The sequence below is a fragment of the Meriones unguiculatus genome, chromosome 4 (assembly GCF_030254825.1).
Source record: "Meriones unguiculatus strain TT.TT164.6M chromosome 4, Bangor_MerUng_6.1, whole genome shotgun sequence".
Taxonomy (NCBI): domain Eukaryota; kingdom Metazoa; phylum Chordata; class Mammalia; order Rodentia; family Muridae; genus Meriones; species Meriones unguiculatus.
In genome coordinates, this window is record NC_083352.1 from 98,020,365 (window position 1) to 98,028,059 (window position 7,695).

Consider the following 7,695-nt stretch of genomic DNA (forward strand, 5'->3'; position numbering starts at 1 on the left):
CACCCAGGCTGCTGACCTCTCCTTCGTTGTCAGGAAGCCCTTCTCTTCGGTTTTCTAGATATGCAAGGGTATGTATGTGTTGCAGGCACATGTGAGGAGGCCATGGGGCAACCTCGGACACCGTTTCTTAGATACTGTTCACTAACATTTTCAAAGGAAGTCATCTCTCGCTGGGAGACCCCATGCTCACCCGTTAGGTGAGACTGGGCTGGCCAGTGAGCACCAGCGACCTGCTTGTCTCTGCCTGCCCAGTGCTGGGAGTACGGAAGTGCACTGATACAGCCGGCTTTCCACACCGGTTCCGGGTATCGAACTCTGATCCCTAGGTGTGCGTGCCAAGCACTCTGCTGACGGAGCTGAAGCCCCAGAGAAAGCCTTCTCACAGCCACTGTCACTGGACACAGAGCTCATGGGACATGGTCAGAGAACGGAGCTCCAGGCAGCTGTGTCTGTAACTCAGCCTGCAGCCAAGCTGCTCCTCCCTCACGTTGCCCCCTCCTTTTCCCTGCTCACGATGGATAGGATGGAGAGCCCAGCTGCCTCTCGGAAGACTTCCTTCACAGAGGATGAGTGCACACTGTCATGGCTCCTTGGCACATGGGCGGTCAGTGTTTCCACCACCCCCCCTTTTGTCACTTTTCCTTTTTTCTGGTCCCTTCATTTTGATTCATGGTGCCTCTTTCTGGTTTTTGTTTGGTTTTGTTTTTAGAATTTATTTGATTTGTCATGGCCTGTGTTTGTGTGCCTGCATGAGCACGTGATTACAGTGCCCGCCCACAGAGGCCAGAAAAGGATGTGGCACCTTCTGGGGAAGGGTGACTGTGAGGCTCCCAGCATGGGTGCAGGGAACAGAGCTCGGATCCTTCCCAAGAGCGACACATGCTCATCACTGCAGAGCCATCTCTTTTCTCTTTGTGGTGTGTGCGTGTGTGTCTGTGATCGTGTGGGCACATGTGTGTGTTGGGGGCCTAGTCAGCCTTGGGCACCCTCGCTCGGGATGCCATCTGCGCTGCTGTCTGAGACTGGCGTGGAGCTGGCTGGTTCGGCTGGCCGGCCTGGTTGGCCAGGGTTTCTCCCTCGTCGGCCCTCAGTGCCAGGGCTTGCCGGGGCATGTCTGTCCACTTGGCTTTTCTGCGTGAGCACTGCGGAGGTGAACCCAGGTCCTCTCGCCTGAATGGTGATCACTTTCCTAGCTGGGGCATCTCCCAGGTCGCAGTTTTGGATTTCTTGAGTGCGGCCTTGGATGCCCGAGGAAGGAGAGGCCACAATTCCCTGAGGCCCTGTGGTCCAGAAATCTGAAATGCTTCCTCAATGCACGTCTTACTTACCGCTTATACCACCACACAAGTTTAACTAAGGTAGCGGGAAATGAGTCCTTCGGAACACGTGGACACTGCCTCCCCACCTGGAGTCCCTGTGACACCCGTGAGCCCGGGCTGCTTAGAGCATCGCTTAGTGGCTGCCTACAGCATCCGGCGGCTCCACCGCCCAGCTTGTCCACGCTCCTGTGATGGCTGCCCTGTGAGCTCAGGGCAGGGTCTGAGTGTGGGCTTGCTGTTGATGGAGTCTGGGCGGGGCATGCGCAGGAGGACGGAGGGTGCAGGGGACGGCTGCCTGCCTCTCTCTGTGCTGACCGGTGCTCCTCTCGGTGGGTGGCAGCAGGTTCTGTTTGTGTGAGGACATCTGTGTGCATGGGCATACCACACACACACACACTCACACACACTCCTTCAACATACCACACACATATACCATACACACCACACACACACACAAACCCATACACCACACACTCATACCCCCTGCATTCCACACACACAGTACACACACATACACCACACACCCCAACATACATAAATAAAAAAACACACATATATACCACACTCACACCCCCTACACACATACCACACACATGTACACATCATACAGACTACACAACCCTACACCCCTCCAGCACCATATACCCACATATCCACACACCTCACACTCACACACATAACGCCCCCCCCCCCACACACACTCTCAGAGGGAGAGAGCAGAGAGGTCTAAAGAACTTGAGGCCGGGATGCTGTGTGCTGACCGATATGTGATATGACAAGGCCGTCTAGAAAAGCGTGTAGCCTCCGCCACACTGTCGGCTTTGCGTCCTCCTTTTCCTTTCCCAGCCCTCCCCGTCCTCATTCCCCCTCTCGTCCTTCCTCCCCCTCTTCCTCTGCTTCTTCTCTCTCCCCCCTCCCCACCAACTCTGTTCTATCCTGCATTATCATTCGTCTTGATACCCCACAGGAAGCAAGGTAAGGAGGGGTGGGTTTGTCAGGTCCACAGGTGGAGGGACAGCCTGTCATGGCGGGAGGCAGCTGGTCGTGTGGCCCCTGCAGTCAGGAAGCAGAAAGGGTCACGGGTGCTCGCTTTCCCCTTTTCCCAGGCCAGGGCCTCAGCTCAGGACTGTGCTGCCGGCAGGCATGCTCTGGGCTGCTTCTCTTAGGCAGCCCCTGCCAGGCTAGATTCATAATTAAAGTTCACTTTTGCTCCTGCTTTCCCTCCAGGAGCCCCAGGAGCTGTGTGCTGAGGCCCCTAAGTAGCTGGTGGGCTGGTCTGTGCTTTAGAAACTCCACTGGGTGGGCTGCCCCTCTCACAGAGACCCCGAGTGGCTGGAGCTTCCTCATCAAGCTCTGGGCACCTCCGAGCACCGCCCAAGGCAAGACAGACACAGGGAGCTGAGGCAGAAGGACCAAAAGGTCAAGGTCAGCCAAGGCCAACAGAGTGAGAACAACACTAGTGAGATCCTGTCCCCAGTAACAAGTGAAATAAAATAAAAAGGCTCAGTGGTAGACTGTCTGCCTTGCATGCTCAAGGCCCCTTGGTTTCCAGCACCGTCAAACCAACAAAAATTATGTCTGCATAGTGTCCTAGCACGCACATTCACACACATACATATGCATGTTCCATGCACGAGCACACCCACACAGCACACACACACACACACACACACACATTTATATAGACACACGTGCACACGTGTTCACGCACACATGCACACCCACAGAGCACACGCATTCCCGTGCACACCCACGTGTATACACACATACACGCACACACTCACACACGCAGCTTCCGCATCTCCTAAAACCCAAGACACCACCGAGTGTGCGGTTCTCTCTCGAATTTGACTCCGTTCTCAGCATCTTTCGCCTGCGGTTTCTTTTCCGGGCTCTCTACAAAATGGCCCAAAATCTCAGGGTGAAATGTACTGACTCTGAAAAGCCAAGCATCCCAGGGGAGACTGAATTAAGCGCCCAGCCCACGCTCGGGCAGTTGGTGGGCGCGCTGAAGCGGAACCCCGTGTTCTCAGGCAGACCTGCAAGGAGCCTGTTGACTGCACTGTGCGCCCAGGCTCGCCCCCTAAGCGCCATGACTGCTGCAGTGTCCCATACCCCAGCAGAGAGGTGAAGAAAATGTCAGAGAGGCCTGATCCTGTGGTGGAAATGAGAAGATGGAGGGGTGGATGGATGGATGGATGGAGGGAGGAGTCTTCCTCAGAGGACCTTCCTCTGAGGCCAGCCTCAAGGGGAGCCAGGTCACTTTTACTCAGGCCGCTGTCAGTGAAGCAGAGGTGGGGGTGACGGGGTTTTGGAAGGACTGTTGGGGACCTGCACCCCAGGGCAGGGGACTTTAACCTCCCCAGTCCCAGCGCAAGACAGAGGGAAAGCCAGATGTGCGCGTGGCCTGGGTCTGTAAGAGATCCTGCCTCTGGGAGGAAGGGGCGCAGGACAGGCTGTTTGGGGGCGGCATGAGAACTCCGGGAGCCACAAGAAAGCTAGAGCCAGAACTCAGCCCCAAACTGGCCGCCAGTGAAAATCCAAGGCCCAGAAACCAAGGAGCCACAGCAACCACATGCACTGGAGCTGGATTCTTGCGCCTTTCTGCCTCCTCTGACACCACAGCCCCGAATGATCCTCCATTATACCCTTGTGAGACCCTGGGAAGGAGACCCTGCCGAGCCCCACCTAAATTCCTGACTCAGAGAGTGGGGGACACCCAGAGAGAGCTGCATGGAGCTGTTGAGAGGGCAGCCACACTGCCACACGGCAGCCCTTAACCCACGGGCGGGCAGCCAGACCAGGAGCCCAGCGCCCTGCAAGTTCTCTCCCTCAACCTTCCCTAGCAGAGGTTGGTCGGCGTGGAAGCTCTGGGAAGAGGTAGGTTTGGAAGCTCTGGGAACTGGCGAGAAGCAGATGAGTCTCTGGGAACACAGCCACCACTGACTTCAGGGCTGCAGCCCAGCAGCTCAGGAAACACTCTCTCACTTGCTTTTGGGTGCCGGGTGTGATCACAGGAGCCCTGGCTCCTACTCCCAAGTGGGTGTTTATAGCTGTAACAACGCTTCTAGAACAGGGGTTGAGCTGGGGGCGGAGTCCTGATCATGCACTCGGTGCCCACATGGCAGAAAGGGTGCTGACGGAGCCCCAGAAGCGGGCAGCCGAGGCGAGAGGCCAACGCCTCTGCCCTCCCCGGCTCCCGGGCGACCTGGAGTGCTTTGGCCCTGGGCCAGTGAGCTCACCGACTGGTTTGCACGCGGCTGTATTTGCATAGCACACACAGGTCCTGCTCTTCCTCCGAGCCAACTGCTCCGTCTTCCCAAGCCTGCTGCTTGTTTGTTTAGAGAAGCGAAGAGCTGGAGGGAGAGAGCCATCGTTTGTATTTGTTTGCTTCCTGGGTCCTCTTTAAAGCACTTTAGGAGACCAGCCCTGCAGGAAAGGTCTGCCCTACCCCACTCCCTCTCCGGCCTCATTTGGGACCGTGTTAAAGGGGCAGAAGATCTTTGTCCAGGAGTGACCAGTTCTTCTCCCAGGGCCATGGGATGGCATCACATTCCTTCCTGTGCTCTCCAGGCTCCTACATGTGGCCTCAAGAGGCCTTCAGGACCTACGACTCATCTCATCTCTGTACCTGGTCACGCCCCTGCTCCCTGCTCTACCCAGCCCCTCGGAAGGGTATCAGACTGTTACCTGACATTCTTTATTTAACTTTTATTTTATTTTTACGAGAAGGCGTCATGTAGCCTATATTGGCTTCAAATATACTCCACATAGCCAGGAAGGCCTTTAACTTTGGATCCTCTGCCTCCTCCACCCTAGTGCTGGAATTACAGGTGTGTGCTATCATGCCTGGTTTAAATGATGCTGGGGCTCGAACCCAGGGCTTCGTACATTGAGGTGGCTCAGGCTAGGCCCTCTACCCACTGGGCTGCGGCCTGCCCTTGTCTTCATCCTTTAGTTCTCGGTGTGAGCGCCATCAAAAAAGACCCCCCCACACACACACACATACACACTCACACTGTAAACAGCCTTATTATAGGACCTCTGTGCCCTTCGGCCGCGTAACACCCTCTGGTCAAATAACTAGCTGCCATTAGTGCCGTGGCTAGAACGCTATTTTGTGAAGTTGGGGGCGGGGCGGCGAGGCTATGCTCCATGTACAGTGTGCCCTAGGACATGTCCCTGAATGGCAAAACAAACAAACAAACAAACAAACAAACAAACAAATCCCTGGCTGCAGCACAGGGATCTGTGAATGGACAGACGGATGGCGGTTGTGGCTGCCTCGGCCCAAGTCCTTGCTTGCCCTTTTAGGGACTCGGTGGGAGATTTTCCGACTTAGTTACCACAGTCGCTCATGGCTTTCTGGTGACTGGACTGTGACTTCCTGGCGTGTGATAGATCTGCAAAAGGTAACGAGGTGAGTCGGAGGATGATAGTGGCCGCAGGCAAGGACAGGATGGGGGGGGGCGCTTCCACACACGCACAGAGACACCCAGACAGACACAAACATGCACACACAAACGCGCACCTCAGAACCGCCTGGTGAGAAGGCCATTCTTTGGGAGGGAGGCTGCCGAATGAGAACCATGGGCTCCAGGAGTCCGGCAAAATTCTGGGCTCTCTTCATTCCAGAGACGGCTACGTGCAAGGGGCCACTGGGTCTGGGTGTCCAGGCCATTAGTCGTGACCTCACTGATTCCATCTCCAGCAGCTTCCCATCCCCCTCAGCCCCTTACTTGATCCCCACCATAGCCTTGTGCGTCTGCATTTTGAGACTGGGCCTAGCTATATAGCTTGGGCTTGCCTCAAACTCGGCATCCTCCTGCACTGGCTTCTGGGGTGCATGTGTCATCACACTAGCAAAACCAGTGTGGGTTAAGGAGAATGTAGGGAAGGAGAAAGTGTGGGAGCTGGGGGCAAGGGGAGGTGGAGGTCACAGACGGAGGAAGGAAGCAGAAGGGGGAGATGGGAAAAGTGCCAGGAAGGGCACAGCCCAGAGCACGACTCCCAAAAAGATCTTCAAGACTGCTTCCAAGTGGCCTCTGTGATGGACACAGGCACACACATGCACACACATGCACATGGACACACAGACATGAGCATGAACACATAAATGCACATATGCACATACAGACACAAAGACAGACATGGCAGGTAGGCATACATACAGGCACACACACACACATGAAAGAGAGAGAGAGAGAGAGAGAGAGAGAGAGAGAGAGAGAGAGACCACAGCAGACCGCTGCACTGTGAGAAGCCTAACAGGAGTCCTTGAAAGAAAGACTTGTAGGTGGGAAGATGGAGGAAACCCTGATGCCTGCCATTGACTGGGCTGGCTAGAGGGAGCTGGGGGAGAAGGTCGTGGTCTGATACCTCAGACACTGGTCTCATCACTGACAAATGCCTAGTAGAGGCAGCTGAAGGGAGGGAGGCTTGTTTTTATCTCTTCCTCCTGCCCCCAGCGGAGCTTCAGTGGCTCGCCTGGGAGTCCACCCCTATCTTCTCCTGTTCCTCGTGGCCTCCTGCTCCTGGGGTCAGCTTATTTGGTATTTCTTCCAGTCTCTTCCCAACCAGGGCCCTGCTTCAGGTTCCAGGGGGTCTAGGGCTGTCCTGTGAAGGGCCCTCAAGCCTTCGCTTAGAGGGCCAAGGGAGTCATTGCTAATTGCTGACCAGGGATGGCAACAGGTGGCCTCTGCATGGTGAGGCCGAGTCAGACCAGCGGCTTCCAAGTGGCTTCCAAGAGGGTGATGTGGACATCGTCCAAGACTGTGCCAAGCAGGCTGGGGTCTGAGGGCTGCTCTACTGTTTCTCAGAGGAATGGCACAGGGGTCTTCAGAGGGAAAGTGTGCAGGAAGGGAGGCCCAGAGGCCAGCCTGTCACTCAGGTCTCGTTGAAAGGCTCAGAGCACCCCTTACCTAGGACGGGGTCCTGTGTGCTCTCTGCTCCTTCAAAATGTTCCTGTCCTGGGTGGATCCCCATGTAGACCCTGGCTCTCCACCTTCCATGAGGTCAGCATCCTCCCAATTCTACTCTAGTCATGAGGTCACAGGGAAGGCCTGGAATGTCTGTCTGCCTGTCTGTCTGTCTATCTATCTATCTATCTATCTATCTATCTATCTATCTATCTATCTCCAGTCAGCCAACAAAATCACTTGGAAGCCAGGACAGACTTCTGAAACGTTCTCTCGGCCACCCCATCTGCAGATTCTTGGCATTTAACATTGGGTACTTTCTTACTCTCTCCAGCCTTCTGAGTTCATCTGGTGGGTCAGGGCCTCCACCTGCTCTGCTCGAAGAGTGGAAGCTCCCAGATCTAGCTAAGCTGAGGATGAGTGTGGCAGGGAGCTGGCAATCACAGCCTAGCCTCCTC